Raw genomic sequence first — 6,000 nt, 5'->3', positions numbered from 1 at the left:
CCATTCTCTTCGAGAGTTTCTATCGAGACGTGAATTCGGGTATTGATTTTGGTGCTTCGGCATCGTCGCGGTGGGTGAAGATAGTACTCCCACCCTCAACGAGGATCGGAGCTGCACCACCAGTATTTCATCGGCTTTAAACTCTGAATTCGACCGTGTGGATTTCTGTGGTTTGTTTTATCCCTCCCTTACCCAATCCATCCATTACCTTCCAGCCATCCTTATCATTTCTCTGTCCCTCCTGTCATCCGATTCCTAGTCGTCCTACATCACTTCTCCTCCTTCACCTTCGCCTTTCTCTCTCGTCAGTGAGACAAAATAAAAACCGAAAGACAACTTCAATAAAAATTCTGGTTTAAGTAAACTAGGGCACCACCGTGCCCCCTTATATAGGAGAAAGATGGCCCTTACTAAGGGCAGAAGATCCCTTGGTAAGGACTCAAGTGCCCTTACCGGGGGGTGTCTTGTACATAGGACCCCCCCCCCCTTTAACACAAAATAAAACATAGATTTGTCATGTATTTGGCGATACAAAATGACACGGCATGCGATGATACGAACACAAACATGACATGACGTACAAGGACACGATGAAAATGAACACAAGAACATGGTAAAATGACAAATAGAACGTGTTAAAACATTAGAATGCACGGACGTGCTTTCACCCGGGGTATTTGAACCCGGGTGTCTTCACCTTTGCCTTGGCATGTCGGTTGGGCTGGATGCGAACCAGCAAGCCGTTGATGATGATGGTGGCCGCTCCGAAGGCATCTCCGATGGAGTGGACTAGCGTGCCCCATCACAATCGAACTTTAGGTTCAAAATTTAATCATAAAAGAATTTTGACCAATCATAGCCGTCAAATCAAAATTCATTTTTTTTGACACGCAATCACATGTCAAAAGCTGATTGGCTGGAAAATTTTCAACTTTATTTGGTGGGTTCTTTCTTGGCGCGCCATGTACCGCCTAGTTGAAAGAAGAAAAAATAAAAAAATAACCATAATATATAGTGATTTTCATGTACCTATGCGCCTTTTAAGTTTCACCCAATCACAAGGTGCCATGTCTCCTCCAGTGTGTGAGCTTCGTGTGTGCCGCATGTGCAGTGCATCTACGGCGTTCAAAATAGATAAATGAATATTGTAATTATGTTGTCAAATTTGCATCCGACGGTCGAGATCTGGCCACGTGGGCCCGCAAAATCAGTCTCTTGGATTTTGCACAGAAACCTCTGCCTTTCTTCTAGCGTGTAAATTGACACTGCCCAAAAAAAAATTATGTGTTTGCTTCTCCGCTTTCTCTCTCCTCCATATTTTCCAAAAAACTATAAAAAAATCATAGAAATATTCTGATTAATTCAATAAAACCTCAAAATAATTTTATTGGATTTTTACGCCTGCAACACACGTCAAGAGTCGTTTTAAGGGCATATTTACAAACACAATTTCAGAAAAGTCCCTCAGACTTTATAAATTTCTTTAAAATTCAATTTCTTCCTCAAATAAATTCCCAAAAAATCAAATTATATTCTAGAAAAATATAGAAAATTCAATAATTTTTCCCCACTAACTAACATTAAGATTTATTTTTAAACCAGCCATTTAAATTTAAATAGAATTATTCCAAGCTTAAATAAATTCCATAAAATTCATAAATTAACAGAAAATTAGGGGAATTTTATAAATTACTTTGAAAAATTAATTAACATGTAAATATAGGATAACAACCTTTTTAAAACTCATTAAATGCATAAAATTGTGCTAGTTACTTAAAATAAATACCAAATTTAGGGTGTTATCATATACACTCCTACTTAGACATTGATAGTCCCATAGCAATATCTAGGTATTTTGCCAAATTATTATTTTCATCCTGTCGGTCAAAGAAATGAAGGTTTGGAAGTGGTAGACTGATGACTCTCAATATGTCATCAATTATTAAGAGTTCTTGAGCATTAAAGTCTCAATTACATTCATTTAATCCATATTGGTTATCATTCATATGCATTATTTTCCCAACTTACTAACCCCACTTGATTCTTTGAATCAAGTGGATTAGATCTCACGTATTTGATTAATGAGTTCAGATATGGATTAAGTATCCAAAGAAAAATGAAATTGATCAAGAGGAGCTGGCGAAAATCAAGAAGAAGAAAAAAAAGCCCTAAAAGCTCAAAGAAGCCTGATTAAGAGAAACCTATAAATAGCCGCATAAGGGCTCATTCTAGGGGTTCATAAATTCTGTCCAAGGAGGCTAGGGCTTGGGGAAGGAGTTCTGCACCCTCCAAGAGCTGATGAGCATTGGAGCTGGAGAGAAGGAGCAAGCTGAGGAGTAGTTTGGGCAAGACGATCTCCACCTCGCCGCAAGGGTCGTGACACCAGGTCAGAGTGATTCCCCAAATTTCAGTTCTGTGTAATTCTCCCATTCAGACAATCAAGATTGGGTTGGAAGATTCATACCATTGATCTTCCAACGTTTCCAATTAACATTGTTCTTGTTTTAGTTAATTGCACGTTCTTTGTTCATTCAAATCGTTTTTCCTTTTGTTTCCCCCACAAGTCCATTGTTCTCCTATCAATAGAGTTCAAGATTCTCCCCTGTAGCAGCAGCCAAGCCGCCAGCAACCAAGGACGTGCACAGCAGGGCTGCGCACGCCCAAGGCTGCCTGTAGCCAATGCTGCGCACAGCCCACGTCGTAAACGAGTCTTGCCCGCGCGCACCTAGTGCTGCTAGCACGCCACGCCTGTGCACAGCGGCGACGGCGCACGAGCAAGCCATGCGCAGCCAGCCACCACGCGCAGGCACGCCCGCGCACAGCATCTGCTGTGCGCAGGCAGAGCCCGTGCATTACGGCACGCGCGCGCAAGCAAAGCCTGCGCACAGCAAGGCTGCGCGCAAGCCTACGCCCGCGCACCGCAAGCGCCGTGCGCAGGCGCACCCACGTGCAGTAATCTACACGCGTGCGCGCAACCTACATACGCTCCTGCAAAACCTTCTATAGACGGCTAAGGCCGTGAGCAGAAGGAGCCACAAGAGCGCCCGCTAAGTGTTTGTGTACTTGCCCAAAAGGGTAAAAGTGAATAGTTCAGTAAAGAAACTATTTACTGAGGATTCTTCTTAGTTGGTTCGTCTAAAAAGAATACTCTGTGGGACTTTACTGAGGATAAATTTACTGATTATTACTGTTGAATTTGAAAGACTGAGTATAAACATACATTGAATCGAAAAGGAAATTACTCTTGATTTACCTGCTCCCTGTGGATCGACACCCCACTTACCCTAAGGTTGTGAGGTTATAAATATTGTTGCATAAGCTCAATCCTCACACGATTTAACTGATAAATAACCAGTAAAAATACACCTAAATTTGAGCTTATCAACTGGCGCCGTTGCCGGGGAGCACGGTATTACAGTAGTAATTTCTATTTCATCTTTCAGTTATTGTCTATTCATTCTCCTAAAGCTGCAGGACTTAAAAATCCTCAGCTTATTGTCCTTCTAACCTGTTGCTGAAGTTCTATGGTAGTAACAAGATCAAGAGCTGGTGAGAAGTCTGCAGAGAACGTGGCACGAGACGCCACTCCAGAATCTACAGTCATAGAACCAGAAAATCAGCAGGAAACTATGGCAGAAGAAGGACGCCAACAGCATGAGAGGAGGAGAACCATGCTGGACAGATCGACACCCTCCGGAAGCCTGCGACAAACGGATGTAAATCTGAACATAGGTGAGGGGATCTTATTCAGGTATGACAAAGCATTAATCCACTCCTTACCTGAATTTAATGGCTTACCTGCACAAAACCCTTTAGAATTCCTAGATGACTTCCATATTAGATGTTCTTCCCAAAACGTTCCAGGGCTATCTACTGAAATGCTAAAAATGAAATATTTTCCTTTAACGCTAAAAGATAAAGCATTCTCCTGGTATCGCAACTTAGGAATTACTTTTAATTCTTGGGAAGAGATGCAGGGAAATTTCTGCAGAAATTTTACCCTCTCTCTAAAACACATTTTTATAGAAGGGAAATCCATAATTTTCATCCCCATGAAGGTGAAGCTTTTAGTGAAGCATGGGAGAGATTCAATGACCTGCTGAGGAAATGCCCTCATCATGGAATTGAACACTGTCAATTAGCCCAAATTTTTTATGAATCTCTCTCGGATTTCATGAAGAATAAGGTGAATCTAGCCACCGGTGGGACATTTTACACTGCATATGAGGATGAAGTTTTTGACATTTTGGAGAGAGTTGCAGAAACTGACTTGCAGGAAATTGGAGCCAATCAGAATGGGAGAAATCTGCAGCCCAAGAGGGCAGGAGTGCTGCAAGTCAATGCCAAAGAAGTGGAGCTGCAAGCAGGCCTCAAGGAGACCAATCAGAAATTGGAGGAGCTTACCTCCACCTTGAGGAATGTTTTTTCTGAACAATTCTCCTATTATTAAAGCAAAAATCTGCTCTCTCTGTTTCAGCAGAGATCATGAAGATGGTGCTTGCCAAACTATGGAGGAGGAAGTGAGGGCTTTCAACCAACCACAGCAACCATGGGGGGGGCAAAAGAAGTCAAATTTCCAAAATGGAGAGAGCTTCCACCAAGGGAACAAGCCTGCAATTCAGCCCCAATTTCAGCAAAGACAGCAGTTTCAGTCTAGACCCTAGCAGCAGTACCAGGTTCTCTCTCAAACCCAACCTGATTTTTCTGCACTAACCCCCGTCATTGCAGACATGATAGAGAAGCAAAATCAAAAATTGCGGGCGGAGATGGAGCTGCTCCCTGTGGATCGACACCCCACTTACCCTAAGGTTGTGAGGTTATAAATATTGTTGCATAAGCTCAATCCTCACACGATTTAACTGATAAATAACCAGTAAAAATACACCTAAATTTGAGCTTATCATAGACATATCAATCACAAGTTGAGATAAAACAGTGAATGAAAATTTGAGTGTTGACCTTTTCAGGAATGTGGGATTCCCCTCTCCTTGGTTTGAATGCCCAAGTAGATGAAAAGGTAGTGTATTTGTCGCTAGGTATGATGCTACTCCTAGTGTAATCTCTCTTCACTCATTTGATGTTGGCCTCACTTCTCTCGCTAGAAAGATCACTCTCTCCCAGGGTGGCGGCCACTTAGTACTTGTCTCTCCATTAGCTTTCCTCCTACCCAAGAAAAGAAGACATCGATTCCTCCTCTTGAGCATAGAATATGGCATATAACGACAAGATATGGTAGATTTTTTGGGATTTTGATTGGAAATATGGAAATCTCATGAATGGGATAGGGTAAGTGTTAACCGTTGGATGACTTTATGGTTAAAGGGAGGCGGTGCTACCTAAGATAACCTACTCCAAGATTTTAGAAGAAGTGGGGAAGATAGAACAGATGTGACCGATATGATGATACATAAAAGTAGATCAATATGACCCTGAAGGACATATTAATCATAAGAAATTCATACATGTCAAAATCCCATTTTATTTTTTTCTTTTCTTAATATATTTTTATTATTTTAAAAAAAAAACACCTTTCATCCTATAAATAGTTTCTAAACATCTTATCACAACAAGCAATGAATCTCATAACAATCACATTGGTCAAGGGATAAGGGTCAAAAGAATAAGATTTAGATAATGCAGAGTGAAGCATAGACAGAAAAAGATGTGCATAGGTGATGTCGGAGTGATGTCGTGGAAAGGAAGACAGATGTACTTGGGAGATAGATATATCCTTTGTAATGGAAGTAAGTTGATGATTGGTAAGATGTGAAGTGTGTGGGAACAATGAGGTAGGTGAAGACGACGTATTTTCTGATAGGAGATAGATAAATGATTCACTCCTATCTTGAAATAAGAGTAGGCTAGTGGTGGGATAAGATACATAAGGGGGATCATTTAATTTGAGCTGATGGAGTGGGGGATCTAAATTCACTCAGGACTCTACCTTTGGAGCATAGAGCTTCTACCCTTTGACCTTCCATCATCTAATCACCTACTAGA

At 41.2% G+C, this 6,000-nt stretch overlaps 1 non-coding gene across 1 annotated transcript; it reads right to left on the bottom strand.

Moving 5' to 3' along the window:
• Positions 1–4,016: 4,016 nt before the first annotated feature.
• On the bottom strand, positions 4,017–4,125 carry LOC144708090 (small nucleolar RNA R71). Its single transcript, XR_013582638.1, has one exon. It is a non-coding gene; the product is annotated as a small nucleolar RNA R71 (small nucleolar RNA).
• Between the last annotated feature and the right edge of the window lie 1,875 nt (positions 4,126–6,000).

The sequence above is a fragment of the Wolffia australiana genome, chromosome 9 (assembly GCF_029677425.1).
Source record: "Wolffia australiana isolate 7733 chromosome 9, ASM2967742v1".
NCBI lineage: Eukaryota > Viridiplantae > Streptophyta > Magnoliopsida > Alismatales > Araceae > Wolffia > Wolffia australiana.
The sequence above is the reverse complement of the archived record's forward strand: the minus strand, read 5'-3'. Positions and strand labels throughout refer to the sequence as shown.